Source organism: Leopardus geoffroyi, chromosome E1 (genome assembly GCF_018350155.1).
Source record: "Leopardus geoffroyi isolate Oge1 chromosome E1, O.geoffroyi_Oge1_pat1.0, whole genome shotgun sequence".
Lineage (NCBI taxonomy): Eukaryota > Metazoa > Chordata > Mammalia > Carnivora > Felidae > Leopardus > Leopardus geoffroyi.
In genome coordinates, this window is record NC_059330.1 from 17,286,405 (window position 1) to 17,313,104 (window position 26,700).

Below are 26,700 nucleotides of genomic sequence, written 5' to 3' on the forward strand. Positions count from 1 at the left end.
CGACTTTGAGGTGTTCAAGGCTTCAGAGAAGGAAGTAATGGCAGATGTGATGAAAATAGCAAGAGATTTAAATTTTGAAGTGGAGCCTAAAGATATAATTAAGTTGCTACAATCACATGATAAAATTTTAATGGTTGAGGAGTTCCTTTCTTATGGCTGAGCAAAGAAAGTAGTTCTTGAGATGGAATCTACTCCTATGGAAGATGCTAAGAAGACTGTTGAAATGACAACAAAGGATTTAAAATTTTCCACAGATTTCTCTGAAAAAGGAGTAGCAGGGTTTGACAAGACTTTAGACTTTTGACAAGACTGACTTTAGAGTTTTGAAAAATTTCTACTCTGGGTACAATGCTATCAAACAGTACTGCATACAACAGAGAAATGTTTACGAAAGGAAGAGTCCATCAACGTGGCAAACTTCATTGTTGTCTTATTTTAAGAAAATGTCACAGTCCCCCTAACCTTCAGCAACCACCACCCTGATCAATCAGCAGTCATCTACATAGAGGCAAGATCCTCAACTAGCAAAAAGATTACAATTTACTGAAAGGTCAAATAGTGGTTAGCATTTTTTAGCAACAAGGTATTTTTTAATTAAGGTATGTACATTTTTAAGACATAATGCTATTGCAATATGTAGTAGACTACAAAATAGTTAAGTATATTTTTATATGCACAGGGAAGCCAAAAAATTCATTTGACTCATTTGATTTCAATACTCATTTCACTGTGGTGATCCAAACCAAGCCCACAATATCTCTGAGGTAATGCTGTATAAATGTTAGTACTATTAAAGGAAATTAAGACTAAAATAATCAAATCATTTCAAATATATCTTGTGACATATACAAATTTTCTTGTACATACAAAAACTATCTCCGGAAAGATACTTGGAAACTGGTAACATTGGTGGCCAATGTAAGCAAGAGACTCAAAAGCCTGAGACACAAAAATGAGAGGAAGACTTTTCACTATTTTGTATTTTTTGAATGGTGAATGTTTTACCTATTTAAAAACAAATGTTAAAAATTAAGGTAAGAGGGGCACCTGGGTGGTTCAGTTGGTTGAGCGTCCGACTTCAGCTCAGGTCATGATCTCGCAGTCTGTGAGTTTGAGCCCTGCATCGGGCTCTGTGCTGACAGCTCAGAGCCTGGAGCCTGTTTCGGATTCTGTGTCTCCCTCTCTCTGCCCCTCCCCCGTTCATGCTCTGTCTCTGTCTCAAAAATAAATAAATAAACGTTAAAAAAAAATTGAAAAAAAATTAAGGTAAGAAATTCATTTTCTGGCCATAGCACTTACATGAAACTTAGTTCCAAATAAAGTTTAAGATTTTCATAATTTGCAATTCCACAAGCACTCACCTCTCTAATGTCCCCTCATCCCCAATCAACAGATATTCCGAGAACTAGAAAAACAACTGTATGATACAACCATTAAGAATTATTTACAGTACTTAGGAAGAATCTAAATGCTGACTGATAAGAGCCGCTCTTTCCAATTATTTCCCATTAATAAGATCATATAACACTTCTACTTGTCCATTCTTTCATTGTTTAATAATGCAACCACTAGTAAAGAAGGGCAAAGCAAATTACAGCACCATGTTACAATACAAAAAAAAAATTTTTTTAAGATTTTATTTTTAAGTAATCTCTACATCCAATGTGGGAGCTGAATTTACAAGCCCAGGATCAAGAGTTGCGTGATCTACCAACTGAGCCAGCCAGACACCCTGATACAAAATTCTTTTAATGTCTCTCACACATACACTTTGATTCCCTCAAGATTGGAAGCGTATAGACTAAAATGTTGACAGCTATTACATATGAGTCCTAGAACGTATACACTTATTTTCTTCATTTTGCTTTCTTCATTTTTAGTTAGTTCTTTCAACGAATGCAGTTTGTAAGAATTTTTACAATGCAAATAAAAAACATTAGAATTTCAATGATTCTTCAAAGTGCTAGAAACTTGCCAGGTAGGAATGATGCAGAAATTTAAGTTTTAGTATAACTCAAAATCTACAAGTGTTACAACTTTGCAAAGGAGATTTATTTTCATTTAGATTTTTCAAAATTTCTTGCATACACTGAAAACCATTCTTTTTTTTCTTTTTTTGAGGCAGAGACAGAGTGTGCACAGGGGAGATGGGGAGACGCGGGGCTCGATCTCACAACCCTGGGATCATGACCTGAATTGAAATCAAGAGGCAGATGCTCAACTGACTGAGCGCCCCAGGCACCCCTGAAAAACATTCTTATAAAAAATTACTGGGTCAAAGATTTGGAGGGAAGAAAAAAGACTACCAAACTATTTAGATATCTACAATTCCATATTAACAAATTTTAAAATCCCATAAAGATGATAATCTGTCAAAATGGAAATTAGTTGAAAAACTAACCTGCATTCTTCAAAATATCATGAAAGACCAAAAAGACCAGGGAAATGTTCCAGAAGTTAAAGAAAACCAAAGACATATGACAAATAAATGCAATGTAGGTCCTCGATTGGGAGGAAAATCCATCCTTAAAAGACATCATTGTGACAAACTAGAAAAACCTGAATATGGGCTGTATATTTGATAAGAGTATTGTACTGTTAAAATTCCTGACTGTGGCACTTTTATTATGTTTAGTGAGACAATGACCTTGTTCTTATGCAATAAATGCGTAAGTATTTACAATCACGTCTGCAATGAACTCAAATAGTTCAGGGGAATCAAGTCAGTATCTATGTAATACAGCAATAGTTATATACGTTAACAACTGGTGAAAACAGTTATATACGTTAACAACTGGTGAATGTTCATAAGGAGTACATTGGGTATTCACTGCACAATTCTAGCAACTTTCCAATCTATCTTATATTTCTCAAAATAAAAAAGTTAGGAGATGGGGGCAACGCAGCTGGGGTGCCTCCTAGGGATGCAGACTACCACTATCATACCGGAGCTGCCCACTCTGGAGGATCCGAAAAGCGCAGGAGGTAAAAATGACAGTTCTGTGCTTAAAGCTGCGGCCCACCTCTATGGAGCTCAGGGTGATAAGCCCAACAAAGACTTCATACTCCAGGGACAATTGGCTGGCTCAGGCAGTGGAGCATGCCACTGCTGATCTCAGGGTTGGAAGTATGAGCCTCAGGGTGGGTGTAGAGATTACTTACAATCTTAGGGGTGCCTGGGTGGTTGAGTCAGTTAAGTGGCCTATTCTTGATTTTGGCTCAGGTCATGATCTCACAGTTGTGAGATTAAGCCCAGCGCAAACAGTTCCAAAGGATTCGGCATTGAGTGGGCATGGAGCCTGTTTAAGATTCTCTTTCTCCCGGGGCGCCTGGGTGGCTCAGTCGGTTGGTCTGATTCTTGGCTTTGGCTCAGGTCATGATCTCATGGTTCAGGAGTTCAAGCCCCACGTCGGGCTCTTTGCTTGACAGCTTGGAGTTTGGAGACTGGAGCCTGCTTCGGATTCTGTGTCTCCCTCTCTCTCTGCCCCTCACCTGCTCATGCTCTGTCTGTCTGTCTGTCTGTCTGTCTCTCTCTCTCTCTCTCTCAAAAATAAACATTAAAAATAAATAAATAAATAATTTTCAGAAAGATTCTCTTTCTCCCTCTCCCTTTGCCCCTCCTTCACGCACACTCTCTCAAAAAAAAAAAAAAAAAAAATAGAGGAAGAAAGAAAAGCTAATAACTATTTAAACAACATGAAAAAAGAATGTACACCGATCTGCATTTCAGGAAAGCAATGCAGGGCTAGATATCAATATAAAAATATACTCCCGCCCTTTAACTCAACTCTACCTCTGGAAACTAAAAAAAAATCATAACAAATATGTTCATAATAGCATTATTTTTAAGAGCTAAACAGCTAGAAACAATCTAAAGGTCTATTGCTAGAGAAATGAGTAAATGAATCCATTTGATGAATTTCTGTAAGCCATTTTAAAAATTCCAGTTTCATTCAAGGAGTATTAATGGCATGAGAAGGTGGCCACAATAAAAGCTTTAATAAACTGTACAATGCAATTTTCAAAATACACATAAGTGACATTTATTATGTCCTAAGTACTATATATTTTTTTTTTCTTGTCAAATATATACACACTGGAGGAACTATTTTTATTTCTATTTATTTGGGGGAGGGGTTAACATTCTTTATTTTTTTCTTAATATATGAAATTTATTGTCAAATTGGTTTCCATACAACCCCCAGTGCTCATCCCAAAAGATGCCCTCTTCAATGCCCATCACCTCCCCTCCCCTCCTCCCACCCCCCATCAACCTTCAGTTTGTTCTCAGTTTTTAAGAGTCTCGTATCTAAGCACTATATTAAGTACATTACATCCATTATTTAATTTATCCTCTTATAGGCATTTGTTTATTTTTGAGAGAGGGACAGAGACAGCAAGCAGGAGAGGGGCAGAGAGCAAGGGAGACACAATCTGAAGCAGGCTCTTGGCTCTGAGCTGTCAGCACAGAGCCTGACTCAGGGCACGTATCCATGAACCCTGAGATCATGACCTGAGCTGAAGTCGTTGACTGACCCACCCAGACGCCCTATAAAGGCACCATTAAGTGGCTCTTAAATAGAGATGTTATGAAGATTCAGATTTTTCACTTAGTAAAGCAACTGGCACACAGCAAACAGTAGTATTTACTTTTATATCCTCATATTACAAATTTTGAAACTCAAGATTCAGAGAAATAAATTTGCTAAAATCACATAGCTAATAAGTGGTGGAACAGAAATCTGAACCTATGGGATTTAATTCTAGAATCTTTCCATTCTTAACTACTACACTCTACATGGTCTGTACATTAAAAATACAGAGAAGTAGCGGCACCTGTGTGGCTCAGTCAGTTAAGGGTCCTACTTCAGCTCAGGTCATGATCTCACAGATCTTGAGTCTGAGAGCCACATCTGGCTCTGTGCTGACAGTGTGAAGTCTGGAGCCTGCTTTGAGTTCTGTGTCTCCCTCTCTCTCTGTCCATCCCCTGCTTACACTCTCTCAAAAATGAACAGACGTTAACAAAAAAAAATTTTTTTAACAATAAAAAAATAAAAATAAAAATAAATACAGAGAAGTAACAGTAAAGGAAATACACCAAAACAGTGATATCTCTAGGTGGTAAATTCAGTGATGGCTTTTATCTTCCAAATATTCTATATCTATATATGAATTACCTTTAAGACTATTTTTTCCAGAGAACTTTAAAATAACAGTAAAACAGCACCTGGCTAGCTGGCTCAGTTGGTGAAACATGCAACTCTTGATCTCAGGGTTGTTAAGTCTGACCCCACTTTAGGTATAGGGATTACTTAGAAAAATCTTAAAAAAAAAAAAACTTACAAAAATAAATAAAATATTAGTAACACAGAAACCAACATTACAATACCTACAAGATATAAAATCTTCATCAAAAGCTTAGTCTTGTCCAGTATCACAATACTTTTAAGAGTGGCAATATTTTCTGATAAAGGGGAACTACTGCTCTAAACTCAATAAACAAAATCTAATAATCTGAGAATAGCTTTAACTTAAAGAAATATTAGTCAGACCTCTTCTGTTTTTCAAGAAAATTTAAAGTGAATAGTTAAAATATACAATATGCCTGAATGTATAAAGTAATGCTATGCTGATTTATCAGCACAGCATCAAATGACTATGATGGAGAAATGAAGAAAGAAAACATTTCGCTTCTGGTATAACTATTCCCACTGTACATCTACAGTAACTTGGGTAATTGTAGTTTAGGTAAGTCAAGAATAATTCCATTATTAACAAAAGGAAGGAAATATGTAACTTCAATATTCAAACTAGATTGTTCTTAAATTGTCATTTTAGATTTAGATTAGCCTTTTTTGGCCCTCTTTTTCCCTAGTCTCTTATCAGGGTATATTCTTAGTTCTGCCATTATCCAAAGGAGAACTGTCCTAACATACTTGTCTTAATTGCTTTCTAGATTGAAGAATCTTTTCACATTCTTTTATTAGCTCTACTGACAGCCAAACTCTATTTACATTCTTTTTTATTACCAGTGATTCAAGAGATAACAACTATGATAAAGCCCTGAAAAAGTACCAATCAGCTATGCTATTAGGGACAAAATAATGGACACTTCATTTATTTACTATACAGAAAGTTCAAAGGTACTATAAAGCTATGTATTTGACATCTCCACTTTAATATCTCAAAGGCACTTCTAACTCAACATAGTCTAATCACTCAAACTAATCATTCTGTGACTATATAAAACAGTGAGCCAACCTAATATATTCAATTCAGCAGTTCAGAAACCTAAGAGTTATTTTTCAACAACTCCCTTTCCTTCGCCCATAGCCTAATCCATCATCACATTTTGTAGATCTGTCCTCCTAAATCTTTCTCAAACTGACCCACTTTCCTACATCTCCACAATTTCCTCCTTATTCCACCTAGGCTACTACTTTATCTCATTTGGGCTGCCTTACTATAACAACTTCCTAAATAGTGCCATTGCATCCACTTGTGGCCCTTCTCCAATCCATTTGGTTTACTACAACTAGAATGACCTTTCAAAATGCAAATCTGATTATGTCATTCCCTCTACTTAAGTGTTCGATCCCTTTACATTGTATTTCAGTTGGAACAAAAATCATTAACATTAAAGGAATTACATTATCTGGTCCCACCCTACCTCGTTAGTCTCAACTCCAACTTCCTGTGCTCTGATGACACAGACCTCTCAGTTTATTGCCATGCTCCTTTTACCACAGAGCCTTGAACACACAGTAACTAAAAACACAGGTTCTAAAATTATAATATCTAAATCCCAAAACTGGATCTGCCAACATACCAACTCTTGGCAGTTAACTTATTGGGCAAGCAACTTAATTTCTCTGACCTCAAATTTTTCACAACTCTACAATAGGGGAAATGGTAATACCTATGTCATTTTGTGAGGGTTAAAAGAATTTTGTGTGGAGAACATAGTGCTCATAACCAATAAGCACTTCATGCCAAATTCCTCTACTTTTTTTTTAATGTTTATTTATTTTGAGAAAGAGAACACATATGTATGGGAGAGGGGCAGAGAGAAAGGGAGAGAGAATCCCAAGCAGGCTCCATGCTGTCAGCATAGAGCCTGACTCAGAGCTCAATCCCACGAACCATGAGATCATGACCTGAGCTGAAATCAAGAGTCAGACACTTAAACCAACTGAGCCACCCAGGTGCCCCCTTTTTTTTCTTATTATTTTTATTTACTTAAAATTTTTAATTCTGTGTCTCCCTTTCTCTCTGCCCCTTCCCCGCTCACACTGTCTCTCAAAATAAAATAAAAACATTAAAAAAAAATTTTTTTAAAAAGTCTGTCTCTTGGTTTGTGTCTCTACTTTTTTTCCTTTGCTTATTTTGTTCCTTAAATTTCACATATGAATGAAATCATGTTATTTGTCTTTCTCTGACTTATTTCACTTAGCATTATACTCTCTAGCTCCAACCATGTTGTTGCAAATGGCAAGATTTCATTCCTTTTCACTGCTGAATAATATTCCATTGTATATATATACCACCTCTTTTTTATCTATTCATCTATCAATGAACACATAAGCTGCTTCCATAATTTAGCTATTATAAATAATGCTGCAATAGGGGCAGCATTAGTCAGTTAAGCACCTGACTTTGACTCAGGTCACGGCCTCACAGATTGTGAGTTCAAGCCCTGCATCAGACTCTGTGCTGACAGTGCAAAGTCGGCTTGGGATTCTCTCTGTCCTCTCTGTCCCTCCCTTACTCGTGCTTGCTCTCTCAAAATATATAAACTTTTTTTTTTTTTAAATAAATATATAAATAATGCTGCAATAAACCTAGGAGTGCATTAGTCTGAATTAGTGCTTTTGTGTTTTGGGGGCAAATATCCAGTAGTGCGATTACTGGATCATAGGGTACTTCTAACTTTTTTTTTTTAAGTTTTATTTACGTAATCTCTATGCCCAATATAGGGCTTGAATTCACGACCCCGAGATCATGAGTCATGTGCTCTTCCAACTGAGCCAGCCAGGCACCCCTATTTTTAACTCTTTGAGAAACCTCTGTACTATTTTCCACAGCTGCTGCACCAGTTTGCATTACCACCAACAGTGCACTAGGGTTCCTTTTCCTCCACATCCTTGACGACACTTGTTGTCTTTTTGATTTTAGCCATTCTGACAGGTGTGAGGTGCTATCTCATTGTAGTTCTGATTTGCATTTCCCTGATGACAAGTGATGTTGAGCATCTTTTTATGTGTCTGTTGACCATCTGTATGTCTTCTTTGGAGAAATGTCTGTTCATGTCTCCTGCCCATTTTTTTTTTTTTTTTTTTTTGTAAGCTCTACGCCAAACATCGGACTTAAACTCATGACCCTGAGATCAAGAGCTATATGCTCTACCAACTGAGCCCACCAGGCACCCCTCTTCCACCTATTTTTGAATTGGACTATTTGGTTTTGGGGTATTGAGTTGTATCAGTTCTTTATACATTTTTGGATACTAACTCTTTATCAGATATGTCATATGCAAATATCTTTTCCCATTCAGTAGGTTGCCTTTTAGTTTTGTTGATTGGTTCCTTTGCTGTGCAGAAGCTTTTTATTTTGATGTTATCTAAACTCCTCTACTTTCTTCAATCTCTGGTTATCATCTCCACTGGGAAACTTTTCCCATCCTAATTCTTCCAGGCAAAGTGTGTGTGTGTGTGTGTGTGTGTGTGTGTGTGTGTGTGTGTGTGTGATGCTTCCATAAGGTTTGCTTATACCCAGTTAGCACTCATCTGACTGCTGTGAATTGTTTACCGATCTCACCCAATGACTTACTGAGTTCCTTAAAGGCAGAAGCTATCTTATTAATCTTTGATCTGATATACCTAATACAACATCTCTCATAGCAGGCATTCAAGAAATGTAAGAGTCAATACAGAAATCAGGTAAACAATGAAAAATATGGTTTTAATACAAGAATTGTGACAGTAAATAAAAACTCTTTATGTACAGTTATGTTTTTTCAAAGTGTAGTCCACAGCTACCTGCATAAAAACTGCCTAGTATTTTTTTTTAAATGCATACTCCTGGGCCCTTCATCAAACCTATATATATCTACAATTTTTCATATACATTTTTTGGTAAACCAAAGGTTGGGAATTGTTGGATTAGAATAAATAATGAGACCTTACACAATTACTAAATGTAAATTTAAGAAAATGAATAATACAAAAAAAAAAAGAAAATGAATAATACAATAGTCAAATATTACAATTCAAGGTCCTTAAAAGTAATGAAGTCATTTAATAGAACCTACTTTTGAATCAGAGTCAATTATTTGTAAGTCAAGGCCACTGGTACATTGTGTTCAACATTTCTGAATAGGAGAATCCAAGAGATAAAATACAACTGTCTTAAGATTATTTCCAATAGGATATTCTCCTTAACCTAGTATGGAAGTGAAAAGGGGCAACAAGTTAAAAATATAAACAATTTAACATTTTTCAAATCATGCCCAAACCTGAGAAGCACTAATGAGCAACAAAAAATGAACTACTTAGATTACAGTAAAATTTAAGTTTAAGAGTATAATTCACTCTGGAAATATGCTTTTAAGGGGCACCTGGGTGGCTCAGATAAGCGACCTACTTCAGCTCAGGTCATGATCATGCGGCTTGTGAGTTCGAGCCCCACATCGGGCTCTGTGCTGACAGCTCAGAGCCTGGAGCCTGCTTAGGATTCTGTGTCTCCTTCTCTCTGCCCCTTCCCCAGCTCACAATCTGTCTGTCTGTCTGTCTGTCTGTCTGTCTCTCTCTCTCTCTCCCTCCCTCCCTCAAAAATAAATAAACATTAAAAAAATAAAAAAAAAAGAAATATGCTTTTAATCCAAAGCACTTAGGTATATCAAAAAAAATTTCCCCATAAGAAATAATGGAAACTCAGATGATTAATTCCACAACCCAAAAATACTCATATAAAAATGATTTCCAACACTATAATACAAAATAATAAAGAAAATACAAAATATAAAGAAAAATAAACAAATTAACCTGCACTTATATTTGAAAACCTTCATGGCTGGTGTGAGGTAGACACGGGAGAGAAGGGTTACTGTGTAAGACGACTTTCACTATCACTGACAGAATCACTGCTATCTATTGGTTCAGTAGAATCTTTCTCTGCACAGGGGCCATTGTATACACTCGCATGGATGTTCATATAGTACAGTATTAATAAACTTGTTATATACTGTATTTAATGTAACTGGCAATAAGGCAGTAGAGGAAAGGGTCTATATGTGTAGGCAGCCTGACCTAGAATGAAGCAAAGCATTCCTAAGCTGACTCCTGTATGCAAATGCAAAGGACTGTCTGTCCGTAGGTGCTTTGAAGTGACAAAAAATACACTAGTGCCAGTTGTGGGCACCTTCCAAAGTTCTGAAAAATCACTGATTTCTGCCAAACACCGCAGCCTAAGACCGAGCATCCAAAAATGGGAGACAATCACCCATGATTCCACAGCAAGAGAGAGAGAGAGAGAAAGAGAGAGAGAGAGAGAGAGACAGAGAGAGAGAGAGAAGAACCACTGGCTCAGCTGTGATCATGTGACATTCAGCACTGCATACTTAATACTCGAATTGCAAGACATTGCTTGTTTATTGAGTTAAAATTTATTAGAAATGCTTGCTCGTCTTTCAGAACACTCACCGAACAAGTTATTGGCAATCTAAAGTTTAACTGTATTTAGGATATATCTGTTCTCAATTATCTTCATCATAAATTCTACTATATTAAGATCTACTTCAAGTTACATTTCTAAGCTTCGTGTCCTCCCTAATATTCCCAAAATGAACAGTTTAACAATACAAATGTTTTGGACTTTCCTTTCAATCATTACATAACTAAATAGAGAATCTGCTAACTAGTATTTACAGAGAAAATGAGTCAAAACACAAACCTTACCTTTTTGTCATTTTTTGTTCAAATAGAAGAAAAAGCTCTTGTGAGTTTCCCCAAATCTCAATATATAGTTTTCCTTTAATGCTAAAGTTACAAGATAAAAATTGAATTTTTTTTTACTGTCAACAAGATCTGGTGTATTGATTAGATCTTAAAATCTCTTTCAAAATAAAAAGTATACTGTATGACAGATATAAACAGACTCAGAAAATTAAAACTACAAAATTAAAATTAGATATCCTTTAAGTCAATATTTACATTATGGAGGAGGCCCTGAAGGGTTCAGTGGTTGCCTAAAGTCACACTTAATAACAGACATGGAATTAAAAATCTAAATTTACTAAATGCATGGTAATATCCTGAATTGGATCCTGGAATAGGAAAAATGACCTCAGTGGGAAAATCTGGATAAATCTGAATAAAGTCAATAATTTACAGTTTCATATCAGTATTAATATTAACTTTGTAATTCTGACAAATAGACCACTCTTACATAAAATGTTAACATTAGAGGAAGTTGGGTGAAAGGTACATGAGAACCGCACTAGCTATAATTTTTCTGTAAGTCTAAAATTATAAAATAAATATAAAAGGCTTACTTAAAAAACTCTAAATCTAAAACTAATTTCTTTTTTTTTTTTTAAGTTTATTTATTTTGACAGAGAGCATGCCCACAAGCAGGGGAAGAGGAAAGAGAGAGGGAAAGAGAGAATCCCAAGCAGGCTCTGTGGTGTCAGCACACAGCCTGACTTGGGACTCGATCCCATGAACCCTGAGACCATGACCTGAGCCGAAATCAAGAGTTGGAGCCTCAACCGACTGAGCAACCCAGGAACCCCTAAATCTAAAACTAACTTCTAATCCAGAATGCTTCCTTTCTGTTTGCATAAAATTCGCTAAACAGAAAGGCATTAGATTCTAATACTGTGTATTCAGAGGGAACAACATATAGCACCTCCTTATAGCTTATAACAACATATAAGCACTTCCCAACCAAATACAATCAAAAGAAATCCTCCCTGTTTTTCTGCTTAACAAGAAAATCTTGTTATATTCCAGGCATTTTGCTTATTTTATTGAATTGTCACAACTGTCCTAAAATAATTATCAACCTAAATTATACCTGAGGTTCAGAAAAGCTAAGTAATTTGCCTACTATCACGTGGTTTTCACTATACCTCATCATTGACTTTTTGCCAATCACCTAGGTACTTTCAGGATCATGTGTATTTGAATGAGTAAGAAGCATTTGTTACTAAATTTTAAAAATTCTACCTCCACAGTGTTCTTCATTTCCAAACCCTTACTGCCAATCACATAGCCACTACCTTTTGTTTAGGTCTCTGTCACCTCTTGTCTGGTCTAGAGAAAAAAGCCTCCCAAACAAGCATTCTAATCTCGTCTTTCCCCCTTAATCCATTATAACATACACCCCTAGTCATATGGGCCTCCCAGAATGTATACCCACATTTTAGTAAAGGTACGGATTTCCTTCTGGGAAATAACCTCTCCTCTGCCTAGACAAAACTATGTATAAATATGCCTAGCTATGGAGTGCCTGGCTGGCTCAGTCAGTGGAATGTGCGACTCTTGATCTCGAGGTTGTGAGTTTGAGCCCCATGCTGGGTGTAGTGAGAACTTAAAAAAATTAAATCCAAAAGAAATAAATATGCTACTTCTGCTCTTACAGATGATTGGACATGAACCAAGCTAAGCCAACCCCACTCTCTATTTTCAGAGTCTGGAATCTTGAGCAAAATGAAAAAAGTTTGGGGGGAAAATGGATGGCACTAATTTATTCTGGTGGCCTCCTGTTTAGAATGTCAATTCATTCCTGATATCAAGATCCCAAGAACTGTCCCAGACTGGCTCTCTAGCCTTCCTTTTGAGTCTATGAGCAATTTAGTAGCCTTACAATGACTTTCATTTCTCCATAAGATAGTCACCATCACTTTTCTGCTTGCAAACAAAAACCATAATGAATACAGCACTCTTGATTCATTTCAGATCTCTAAAGCACCTCGAAAGTATCACTCAATCCTCCTGTTCAAAAACTTCAAATGAACCCACAAATTTTCACTATTATAATCTTCTCCAGGGTGACTTTTCAGAGTTCTCCCAACTTGGGTCCAACTGGTATTTGTGAGCTTATTTCTCACCAATGACATCATGTATATTAGGGCTATTTTCTTCACTTGGAATGCTATCCGCACCATCTCTGCCTGTAAATCTTATCCACCCTTCCAAATATACTTCAATTATTATCTTGTATGTAAATTCTTCATCAATTCCACTATCACAATAAGATACTGTAGAAAAATCCTCATGCAACTTTGTATCTATTTTATTACATATTCTGCATTCACTTACTACTGTATGAGTTATATTCTTCCACTGACTCCACTAACTCTTCCAAAAGGCAAAAGAAAGAGTGGAAATACGTCAAGTATGTGCTGACACAATTCAATCAAAAATAATACCACCAGGGACACCTGGCTGCCACAATCAGAGGGGCACACAACTCTTAGTCTCACGGTCATGAGTTCGAGCCCCATGTTGGATGTAGACATTACTTAAATAAATAAAACTTAAAAAAAAAAAAAAAAAAGAATATCACAATATTGGCTATTCATATTATGACAAAATTTAAGCCAATCAAACTGTTTTGAAACTTGGTATATGCAATTTCAGGATCAACTTCTGTTTCTGAGTGATGATAGAGTAATTGGGACAGGATTTATATTCCTGTCATAAGATCTGAAAAGCTGGAAAAATATAAAATTCCTTTTTAGACACTGCACAAGAGGCAGTACATGACCACAATCTCTGCTAGAAGTGAAACAAGGTAAGTTCTAGGGTTACTGCTTTCTACCTAGAAACACTTTCTAGAATGCAGTATAGGCAAAGAGATTCCAAGAAAAGCACAGCAGTCTCTGAGCAAAGAAGACAAATATCAGGGGTGCCTGGATGGCTCGACTGGTTAAGCATTCAACTTGTGGTTTTGGCACAGGTCATAACCTCATGGTTCTTGAGTTCGGGTCCCATACTGGGCTCAGTGCTGACAGTGTGGAGCCTACTTGGGATTCTCTCTCTCCTCTCTCTGCCCCTCCCCTGCTCACAGTCTCTCTCCCTCTCTCAAAATAAATAAATTTTAAAGTTATTAAAAAAAAAAAAAGACAGATCAGAGTTTAGGAAGGCCAAGCCAACTGAAATAGAGAAAGTAGACTTTCTGGAGAAAGAATTTCAGAACTGTTCAGCAGATGCCTTCCAGTATCTCTGGCTGAATACAAAGCTGCACATGCACAGGTTTCTTGAAACTCCGTAAGGCCAGGCAAAGAACAACTACGGGGGAGCTAAACTCCCAGAGGTCACACAGGCTAGAAGATGGTCTCAGTTCCAACTCAACCATGGTGGAGAATCCTTAGAGACTTAGAGAGCTCAGTAGAGTCCCCAAAAGGGTCATAACTTACCAGCAGAGCTAAATTAGCATTCCTGAAGGGATTAAGGCAATCCACAAGCAAGTGCCCATCAAGACAAAGTGTAATGTTCTTTAAAAGATAAGCAAAAAATTCAGAATAAAAAAAAAGAGGGGAGAACATACTAAACTCAATCAAAAATTAAAAGATATACCAAAAACTGCTGACTTCAGCAATACATATACTAAAGCTAGAATGACACAGAGATTAGTAAGGTTCATATGCAAGGATGACATGTAAATTTGTGAAGTGTTCCATATTTTTAAAAAAAGGAAAAACTGCAGGGACATCTGACTGGCTCAGTCGGTGGAGCATGTGATTCTTGATCTTGGGGTTGTAAATTCAAGCCCCATATTGGATGTAAAGATTACTTAAAAATAAAATATTTTAGGCAAGCCTGGGTGGCTGAGTCAGTTGAGTGTCCAACTTTTGATTTCAGCTCAGGTTATGATCTCACCGTTTGTGGGTTCAAGCCCGATGTCAGGCCCCATGCTGACTGTGCAGAGCTTGCTTTGGATTCTCTCTCTCCCCCCCTCTCTCTCTCTGCCCTTTCCCCACTCTCACACACATGCTCTCTCAAAATAAATAAACTTAAAAAAATTAAAATTAAATAGAATCTTTTATTTTTTATTTTTTTTTAATTTTTTTTTTTTAACGTTTATTTATTTTTGAGACAGAGAGAGACAGAGCATGAACGGGGGAGGGTCAGAGAGAGAGGGAGACACAGAATCCGAAACAGGCTCCAGGCTCTGAGCAGTCAGCACAGAGCCCGACGCGGGGCTCGAACTCACATACCGTGAGATCGTGACCTGAGCCGAAGTCGGACGTTTAACCGACTGAGCCACCCAGGCGCCCCTAGAATCTTTTAAAAAAGAAAAAGACATACCAAAAAACCCAAGAAATGCTATCCATAACCAACAGAAAACTTGGTCAACAAAAACAGATCTCAGAATGAAAGAGAAATTAGCAAAAAAGAACATTAGTTATTCTAAATATCTACAATCATTTAAATAAAAACATATACAAAACAAAGAGAGAAAGGAGAAAGGAAAAAAACAAAACAGAGCAAAATGGAACTTCAAAAGATGAAAAATACAATTCAGAAATCAGAAAATACACTAGATGGGATTAATATGACACAGGACAATGAAGAAAACACATAAATTTTTAAAAGATCTACTAATATGGAGACATGAAAATAAAAAACCATATAACAGCACAATTAAAAAAGAAAAAATGTGTAGGATCACAGTGACTGTGGGACAATATTAAATGGTCTAACATATATGCAACTGGAGTACGACATAAGAAGATGAACTAAAAAATTATTAGAAGAAATAATAATAAATAAGAAATAATAACCAAAAATTTCTTAATTTTGATGGAAACTTTAATCCCACAGATTCAAGAAACTCAATAAACACCTCCAGGATAACCTCAAATCAAGATGAAGGTACACTATAGTCAATTTATTGAAAAACCAATAATAAAAAGCCTTACGACTAGTCAGAGAAAAGACATATTTCCTACAGAAAAAAAATAAGAATGTAGAATTCACATCTAAAACTGTCATGTCAAAAACATATCAGCATGGGGGTGCCTCGGTGGCTCAGTCAGTTGGGCTTCCAACTTCAGCTCAGGTCAGGATCTCAGGGTTCGTAGGTTTAAGCCCCGGCAACAGGCTCGCTGCTGTCAGCACAGAGCCCACTTCGGATCCTCTGTCCACCCCCACCCCCTTCTCTCTGTCCTTCCCTGGCCTGCATGCACACTCTCTCCCTCAAAAAATAAACAAACATTAAAACATATACCACAATCCTAAATGCATATGCACCTGATAAAACTTCAAAATACATGAAGAAAAACAGACAAAACTTTAAAAAGACAAATGAGGGGCACCTGGCTCAGTTGGTTGAGTGTCTGACTTTGACTCAGGTCATGATCTCATGGTTTGTGGGTTCGAACTCCGCATCAGGCTTCCTGCTGACAGCATGGAGCCTGCTTGGGATTCTGTATCTCCCTCTCTCTTTGCCCCTCCCCTGCTTGTGCTCTGTCTCTGTCTCTCAAAAGTAAATAAACACTTAAAAAAATTTTTTTTTAATTAAGAACATAAAAAGACAAATGAAAAATTATACTTAACATTCCAAAATTACTCTCTATAACTGAACAAACAAGTACAGAAAATCAATAAGGATACAGAAACTTAACACTCAAATAATTTGACCTAATTCACATTTATAAAGCACTCCATCTAACAAAGAATGCACATTCTTCTCAAATGCTTATGTAACATTAACCAAACCAGACATACACCCAGCCATAAAACAAGTCAAAACAAGGTGCCTGGTTGGCTTAATCAGTGAAGCTTGCAGCTCTTGACCTTGGGGTTGAGTTTCAGCCCCCTATTAGGTGTAGAGATCACTTAAAAAACAAAACCTTTAAAAAAAAAAAAAAAGTCTCAACAGGAGTACCTGGGTGGCTCCGTCAGTTAAGCATCCAACTTCAGCTCAGGTCAGGATCCCACAGTCCATGAGTTAGAGCCCCATGTGAGGCTCTGTGCTGACAGCTCAGAGTCTGGAGCCTGCTTTGGATTCTGTGCCTCCCTCTCTCTCTGCCCCTTCCCCACTTGTGCTCTCTCTCTCTCTCAAAAATAAAAACATTAAAAATAATTTTAAGGAAAAAAAAGTCTCAACAAATACAAAAGAATTAAATTCATACAGAGTGTATTCTCTGACCACACAGAATTAGAAACTAAATCAGGAACGTTCCTAAATATTTGGAAATTAAACAACACAATTCTAAATTTTTTTTTTAACATTTATTTATTTTTGAGACAGAGAGAGACAGAGCATGAATGGGGGAGGGGCAGAGAGAGAGGGAGACACAGAATCGGAAGCAGGCTCCAGGTTCTGAGCTGTCAGCCCAGAGCCCACGCGAGGCTCGAACTCACGGACCGCGAGATCGTGACCTGAGCCGAATCAGACGCTTAACCAACTGAGCCACCCAGGCGCCCCAAAACAACACAATTCTAAATAACATATAGTGGGGTACTGAAGCCACCGTCACCAAGTCTAGATCCAATGCCACACATGTGCGCACCCACCTGGCCTAACAAGAACCCTCAATTCCTTTTGGTTCTAAATCCAATGTGGCAATTCTCAAGGATCAGCTTGGGAGGGAGGGAGGGAGGGAGGGAGGGAAGGAAGGAAGGAAGGAAGGCCGGCCATAACCCCAAGAGTAAGATTACAGTTTTTTGAGTTGGTGCTGTTGGCATGGCCTGTGCCATCAGTCTCTTTTTCTATTTTAGAGAGATAGAGTTTGTGAACGGGTAGAGGGGCAGAGGGAAAGAGAAAGAGAACCTTAAGCAGGCTCCACTCTCAGCACGGAGGAGCCCCACAAGGGGATCTATCTCACAACTGGAAGATCATGACCTGAGCAGAAACCAAGAATTTAACCAGGGTCCTGCCATCAGTCTCTCAATGAAGGACTTGGAAAATGAACTTGCTCTTACTGATATCATGAAAGACAAACTGAAGGTACAGATGACGGATCTCCAACACGGCAGCCTTTTCCTTAGAACACCAAAAACTGCCTCTGGTAAAGACTGTAACATGACTGCGAACTCCAAGCTGGTTATTATCATAGCTGGGGCCTATTAGCAAGAGACTGTCCAGCGTAAAGCAAACATATTTAAATTCATCATTTCTAATTATTGTAAAATAGAGCCTAAACTGCAAGTTGCTTGTTGTTTCCAATCCTGTGGATATCTTGACACGTGTGGCTTGGAAGATAAGCACCTTTCCAAAAACACTGTGTTACTGGAAGTGGTTGCAATCTGGATTCAGTCTGGCTCCATTACCTAATGGGGGAAAGACTGGGAGTTCAGCCATTAAGCTGTCATGGGTGGGTCCTTGGTGAGCATGGAGACTCTAGTGTACCTGCATGGAGCAAATGTTGCTGGTGTCTCCCAGAAGTATCTGCACCCTGACAGAGACACTAATGCAGATAAGTAACAGTGGAAAGAAGCTTAGAAACAGGTGGTTGACAGTGCGTATAAGGTCATCAAACGGAAAGACTACACATCCTGTGGCAGATTTGGCAGAAAGTATAATGAAGAATCTTAGGTGGGTGCATCCAATTTCCACCATGATTAAGGGATTCTATGGAATAAAACATGATGTCTTCCTCTGTGTTCCTTGAGACAGAATGGAATCTCAGATGTTGTGAAGGTGAATCTGACTCCTGAGGAAGAGGCCTACTTGAAGAAGAGTACAGATACACTTCAGGGGGATCCAAAAAGAACTGCAGTTTTAAAGTTTTCTACTATTGTACCACTTCACTGTTTAGGCTACAACAGGATTTTAGTTGGAGGTTGTATATATTGTCCTTATTATGTTACTCTAGTAATTATTAAAATGATCTAGGAAAAACATCAGTTTCCTCAAGTTGCAAACAGAATAGCTCATAAAACCCTGCAGCCATATGCTGATACTGGATGATACCTATCTTGTGTAGTCCTAAATTGGTTAATGTAAAATATAAAATAGTTCTACCACCTCAGAGGCACCAGTGACATTGCTGCATATGTTACAGTTGTTCTTCAAATCATATATGTATTTACTGTGTGTGATATATGATTCCTGGTTCTTTCACCCAACATGCCTCATACAACTTTTTTTTTCCAGTTAACCACATCCTGGGATCCAAAGTATACATTCAATATTGCATATATTGTGCAGAACTGTTCCAACAGATCTTGTGTACTACATATATCAGAATAGTATACATTGCCATACTGTAACAAAACAAAAAAAAGATCTACATGTAAACAATGCAACCAACTATCCAAGAGTCATACCAATTAAAATACCAAATAAACTTTGAACAGTAAAAAATAAACAAACAAATAAACAAAAACATGTGGTAGGTCAAAGAGAAGCATATGGGAAAATAAGAAAATATTTTGAATTGAATAAAAGTGGAAACAGGATTCAAACTTTGTGTTTCAGAACTAAACAAGTACTTAAAAGGAAATTTTGTAACATTAAATCCCTGCATTAGAAAACAAGAACGATGTAAAGTCACACCATAAGCATCCAGCTTAGGAAATAAACAAAACAAACGAAAAAAAGCAAATTAAATACAATAAAAGCAGAAGGAGGAAAATAATAAAGAGTAAAACCCAATGAAATTGAAAACAAAACAAACCAAGAGAAAAATCAATTTCACCAAAATCCAGTTCTTTGAAAAGGTAAAATAGATAAATCTCAAGCCAAGTGATCCAAAAAGAAAGAGAAAGGATACAAATTACTAGTATCAGGCATTAAAAAGGGGCTATCACTTACAGACCCTACAGACAGGGGCTCCTGGGTGGCTCAGTCAGTTAAGCGTCAAACTTCGGCTCAGATGATGATCTCATGGTTCCTGAGTACAAGCCCCACATCAGGCTCTCTGCTGTCATTGCAGAGCCTGCTTCAGATCCTCTGTCCCCCACCTCCCCACCACTCTCGCACTCACACATGCTCGCTCACTCACTCAAAAATATACTTTAAATAAAATTATAAGAGAATATTATGTATAATTTTATCAGTTAATTTGATAAACACAAACTATCAAAGTTAACTCAAGAATAAATAGACACCCTAAATAACTGTTTTACTTTTTTTTTTTTTAAAGTTTATTTACTTTTTTGGTAATCTCTTTACCAAATGTGAGGCTTGAACTTATGACCCCAAGATCAAGAGTCACATGCTCTTTGGACTGAGCCAGCCAGGTGCCCCTAACTATGTTTGTTTTAAATAAATTGCATTTTTTACAGGGCGCCTGGGTGGCTCAGTCGGTTAAAACGTCTGACTTCAGCTCAGGTCACGATCTCGTGGTCCGTGAGTTCGAGCCCCGCGTCAGGCTCTGGGCTGATGGCTCAGAGCCTGGAGCCTGCTTCCAATTCTGTGTCTCCCTCTCTCTCTGCCCCTGCCCCGTTCATGCTCTGTCTCTCTCTGTCTCAAAAATAAATAAAAAAAACGGGGCGCCTGGGTGGCTTGATCGGTTAAGCGTCGGACTTCAGCTCAGGTCATGATCTCACGGTCCGTGAGTTCAAGCCCCGCGTCAGGCTCTGGGCTGACAGCTCAGAGCCTGGAGCCTGTTTCAGATTCTGTGTCTCCCTCTCTCTCTGCCCCTCCCCTGTTCGTGCTCTGTCTCTCTCTGTCTCAAAAAGAAATAAACGTTAAAAAAAAAAATTTTTTAAATAAATAAATAAATAAATAAATAAAAATGTTAAAAAAAATTAAAAAAAGAGAATGAAAGGAATGAGAGAAAATATTTTTTTTTTCAACGTTTATTCATTTTTGGGACAGAGAGAGACAGAGCATGACCGGGGGAGGGGCAGAGAGAGAGGGAGACACAGAATCGGAAACAGGCTCCAGGCTCTGAGCCATCAGCCCAGAGCCCGACGCGGGGCTCGAACTCACGGACCGCGAGATCGTGACCTGGCTGAAGTCGGACGCTTAACCGACTGCGCCACCCAGGCGCCCCGAGAGAAAATATTTTAAAAATAAATAAATAAATAAATAAATTGCATTTTTTAATGTTTATTTATTTATTTTGAGAGAGAGAGTGTGTGTGTGCAGCACAAGCGTGAGAGTGAGTGAAGAGAGAGAATCTCAAGCAGGCTCCGTGCTAGAAGTACAGAGCCAGATGTAAGGCTCGGATCTCATGAACCATGAGATCATGACCTGAACCAAATCAAGAGTCAGATGCTTAACTAACTGCGCCACCCAGGTGCTCCTAAATAAACTGAATTTAAATGCCTTGTCACAAATAAAATTGAACCCAAATGGTTTCACTGGTAAATTCTACCAAATATTTAAGAAAGAAATAACATCAGGGCACCTGAGTGGCTCAGTTAAGCATCTGACTCTTGATCTCTGCTCAGGTAATGATCTCAATGTTCATGGGATCCAGTCCTGGTCAGGCTCTGTGCTGACAGTGCAGAACCTGCTTGAGATTCTTCTCTTTCCCTCTTTCTCTGCCCCTCCCCTGCTCATGCTTGCATGTACTGTCTCAAAATAAACATTAAAAAAAAAAAAAATCACATCAGTTCTACATAAACAGTTCTAGCATATAAACACTTAGCAATTTAACTGAAGAAGTCAACAATACCATGATACCAAAATCAGATACGAACAAGAAATCTACAGACCAGTATCTTCCTTAGATATGAATGCAAAAACTCTGAACAAAGTATTAGTAAACAGAACCTAGCAACTTATGAAAATAATAATGTATCATCACCAAGTGGAGTTCATCCCTGGAGTGAAAAATCAACCTATATAACTCACTATATTAGACTTAAAAAGTATAATTATATGATTTCAGTAGAGGCAAAAAAAAAAAAAAAAATTGACAAAGTTCAATTCATTCATGGCAGAAACTCAGCCAACCGAAAATAGAAGTAACTTCCTGAACTTGATAAAGAATATCTATAAGACTACAAGAACCCTACAGTTAACATCATATGTAATGATGAAAGACTAAGTACCTTTCCCATAAGATGGGGAACAAGGCAAGGATATCCACTCTCACCACACCTATTCCAGATTGTACTGAAGGATCTAGTCAGTACAATAAGGCATGCATGCATGCATGCATAAATAAATAAATAAGCAAGCATTCACATTGGAAAGGAAGAAATAAAATTATCTTTAATCATAAACAAAACTGTCTACTTAGAAAATCCCAAATAATCTATAAAATAGCTTCTCAAACTTACTAGTAAGTGATTTCTTAAGGTTGTACAATACAAAGTCAATACACAAAAATCAACGTATTTTTACACAGTAGTAGCAAAACAGAAGTTTGGAGGAAAAAAGTAACATTTACAATAACATCAAAAATCATTACTTAGGAATAAATCTAACAAATATGTGTAAAATTTGTATGCTGATAACTACAAAGCATTGATGACAGAAATCATAGATAACCTAAATAAACAGAGAGATACGCTCTACTGGTAGACCAGAAGACTCAATATTGTTAAGGTGTTCATGCTCTCCAAAACGCCCTCCATGATGCCATACAATCTCAAAAGACTAATGGTCTTTTTTTTTTTTTTTTTAAGAAACTGACAAACGTATTCTAAAACTTACATTAAAAAGAAAAGCACCTAGGGGCACGGGGGTGGCTCACTCAGCTAAGAGTCCAACGTCGCCTCAGGTCATGATCTCGTGGTTCCGTGGGTTCAAGCCCAATGCCAGGCTCTGTGCTAATTATGCTCTCTGGAGTCTCCCTCTCTCTCTGCCCCTCCCCCACTCACACTCTGCTTCTGTCTCTCTCTCAAAAATAAACAAACATTTAAAAAAAAAAAAAAAATGGGGCGCCTGGGTGGCGCAGTCGGTTAAGCGTCCGACTTCAGCCAGGTCACGATCTCACGGTCCGTGAGTTCGAGCCCCGCGTCAGGCTCTGGGCTGATGGCTCAGAGCCTGGAGCCTGTTTCCGATTCTGTGTCTCCCTCTCTCTCTGCCCCTCCCCCGTTCATGCTCTGTCTCTCTCTGTCCCCCCAAAAATAAATAAACGTTGAAAAAAAAATTTAAAAAAAAAAAATAAAAAATAAAAAAAAATAAAAAAAAAAAAAAAGAAAGAAATCAAGGGGCACCTGGGCGGCTCAGTTGGTTAAGCATCCGACTTTGATTTCAGCTCAGGTCACGAGCAGTTCATGGGTTCCAGCCCCGCACTGGGCTCCACGCTGACAGTTCAGAGCCTCCTTGGCATTCTTTCTCTCTCCCTCTCTCTCTCTGCCCCTCCCCTGCTCGTGCTCTCTCTCTCTCTCTCTCTCTCAAAATAAATAACTTAAGAAAAAGTTTTTTATTTTATTAATTTTTTATGTTTATTCAGTTTTGAAAGACAGAGACAGAGCACAAGCAGGGGTGGGGCGGAGAGAGAGGGGGACACAGAATCCGAAGCAGACTCTGGGATCTGATCTGTTAGCACAGAGCCCGACACAGGGCTCGACCTCACGAATTGCGAGATCATGACCTGAGCCGAAGCTGGATGCTCAACCAACTGAGCCACCCAGGCGCCCCTCAAAAAAAGTTTTTTAATAAAAAAAAAAAAAAAGAAATTGATAAACTAGACTTCATCAAAATTGAAAACTTCTGTTCTCTGAAAGGTAATATTAATAAAAAACAAGCTGGAGAGAAAAGATTTGCAAAACACATACCTAACATGTTAATTAACTTGGATTTAAATGAAATTTAAAGAGGCGGCTGGATGGCTCAATCAGTTAAAACGTCCAACTTCAGCTCAGGTCATGATCTAGCAGTTCATGGGTTCGAGCCCCTCATTGGGCTCTGTGCTGACAGCTCAGAACCTGGAGCCTGCTTCGGATTTTGTGTCTCCCTCTCTCTCTGCTCCTCCCCTGTTCATGTTCTGTCTCTCTCTGTCTCAAAAATAAATAAAACATTTAAAAAAATTTAATTTCTAATTATAATACTCAGAAAACTATAGAACTCCCCCCCCCCTTTTTTTTTTAAGTTTATTTTTTGAGAGAGCAAGCGAGCACAGGGAAGGGACAGAGAGAGGGAGAAAGAATCCCAAGCCAGCTCTGCACTGACAGTAGGGAGCCTCACGCGGGGCTTGAACCCATGAACTGTGATATTATGACCTGAGCTGAAATCAAGAGTTAAACGCTTAACCCACTGAGCCACCCAGATGTCCCTAGAACATTTATGATAGAAAGTGAAAAAGACACAAAGAAATGGAAAAACATTCCATGCTCGTGGACCAGAAGAATAAACATAGTTAAAATGTCTATATTACCCAAAGCAATCTACACATTTAATGCAATCCCTATCAAAATACCACCAGCATTTTTTCAGAGCTAGAAGAATCCTGAAATAGCGTGGAACCACAAGACTTCGAATAGCCAAAGTAATCCTGAAAAAGACATCACAATTCCAGATTTCAAGCTATATCACGAACCTGTAGTCATCAAGACAGTATGGTACTGGCACAAAAACAGACACACAGATCAATGGAACAGAACAGAAAACCCAGAAATGGACCCACAACTGTATGGTAAGTAATCTTCAAACAAAGCAGGAAAGAATATCCAATGGAAAAAAGACAGTCCCTTCAACAAATGGTGTTGGGAAAACTGGACAGCAACATGTAGAAGAATGACACTGGACCACTTTCTTACACCATACACAAAAATAAATTCAAAATGATTGTAAGACCTAAATGTGAGACAGGAAACTATGAAAATCCTACAGGAGAACACAGGCAGCAACCTCTTTGACCTCAGCCACAGCAACTTCTTACTAGACACGTTGCCAAAGGCAAAGGAAACAAAAGCAAACATGAACTACTGGGACTTCATCAAGATAAAAAGCTTCTGCACAGCAAAGGAAACAATCAGCAAAACTAAAAGGCAGCTTGCGGAATGGGAGAAAGATATTTACTGATGACATATCTGATAAAGGGTTAGTATTCAAAATCTATAAAGAACTTATCAAATTCAACATCCAAAAAACAAATAACCCAGTCAAGAAATGGGCAAAAGACATGAATAGACACTCTCCCAAAGAAGGCATCCAGATGTCTAACAGATACATGAAAAGATGCTCAACATTACTCATCATCAGGGAAATATAAATCAAAACCACAATGAGATACCACCCCACACCTGTCAGAATGGCTGAAGTTAACAACACAAGAAACAACAGGTGTTGGTAAGGATGTGGTGAAAGGTGAACCCTCTTGCACTGTTGGTGGGAATGCAAACTGGTGCAGCCCCTCTAGAGAACAGTATGGAGGTTCTCAAGAAACTAAAAATAGAAATACCCTAGGACCCAGCAATTACACTATTAGGTATTTACCCAAAGGATACAAAAATACAGATTTAAAGGGGTACATGCACACCAATGTTTATAGCAGCATTAGCAACTATAGTCAAACTATGGAGAGAGCCCAAATATCCATCAACTGATGAATGATAAAGAAGATGTGGTATATACACAATGGAATATTACTCAGCCATCAAAAAGAATGAAATCTTGTCATTTGCAATGACGTGCTCAGAGCTAGAATGTATTATGCTAAGTGAAATAAGTCAGAGAAAGACAAATACCATATAATTTCACTCATATGTAGGATTTAAGAAACAAAACAGATGAATACATGGGAAGGGGAGGAAAATAAAAAGAGGGGGAAACAAACCACAAAAGACTCTTAATGATAGAGAACTAACTATGGGCTGAAAGAGGGAGGTGGGTGGGTGGGAGATGGGCTAGACGGGTGATGGGTACTAAGGAGGGCATTTGTTGTGATGAGCACTGGGTATTGCATGTAAGTGATGAATCACTGAATTCTACTCCTGAAACCAATATTGCACTGTACGTTAACTAAAATTTAAATTAAAAAATAAAATATGATAACATTTCTAATTATATATAATGTTGGAAGGAGTCATACTCTTAAGAAAATTTAAACTAGTGTCACCATATCCCTTCTTTTTGTTTTACAATCTCTTCTTTTTAACTACCCATAGTACTTTGTATTTGTAGCAAACAGTTTGGCACTTAATTACATAGTAACACCAAATATTTTGTATCTTCCCAGACTTTTTTTTTTTTTTTTTTTTTGGTAACTTAAGCATACCTCTTTGAGAATCAAAAGTTTTATATTTTTCCATAGAAGATATACAAATGGCCAATAAGCAAATGAAAAGATGGTTAATGTCCTTAGTAGGAAAATGCAAATCAAAACCACAAAGAGGTAGCACTCACACACAGTAGGATGGCTTATAATTTTTTTTTTAATTTTTAACGGAAAATAACTGTTGGAATGCATGTGGACAAACCAAAATCCCTGTGCATTGCTAGTGGAAACATAAAGTAGTTTAGTCTCTGTGAAAAACACCTGGCAGTTCCTCAAAGTTAAAACACAGAATTACCATATGACCTAGCAATTTCACGCCTAGGTATATACCCACAAGAACTGAAAACAGGTACTCAAAGAAGTACATGTGCACACACACATGTTCATTGTAGCACTATTCACAACAACCAAAGGTAAAAATCGCCCAAACGTCCAACAAATGAATGAATAAACAAACTGTAGTATGTACATACAATCGAGTAGAATTAAGCCCTAAAAAGGAATAAAGTACTAATACAAACTACAGTGTGGATGAACCTCTAAAACATTAAGTGAAAGAGGAACATGGGTGGCCCATTTGGTTAAGTGTCCAACTTCAGCTCAGGTCATGATTTCACGAT

General features: G+C 37.8%; 1 protein-coding gene, 1 non-coding gene and 1 pseudogene across 2 annotated transcripts in view; 2 read left to right on the forward strand and 1 right to left on the reverse strand.

Moving 5' to 3' along the window:
• The window catches only part of TAOK1 (TAO kinase 1), a 146,467-nt gene that overhangs the window by 102,301 nt on the left and 17,466 nt on the right, over nt 1-26,700 (reverse strand). The gene's annotated exons all lie outside the window — the stretch shown is intronic.
• On the forward strand, nt 14,591-14,692 carry LOC123604715. The gene has a single exon (XR_006715450.1). It is a non-coding gene; the product is annotated as a U6 spliceosomal RNA (small nuclear RNA).
• LOC123603230 lies at nt 17,895-18,739 on the forward strand (annotated as a pseudogene).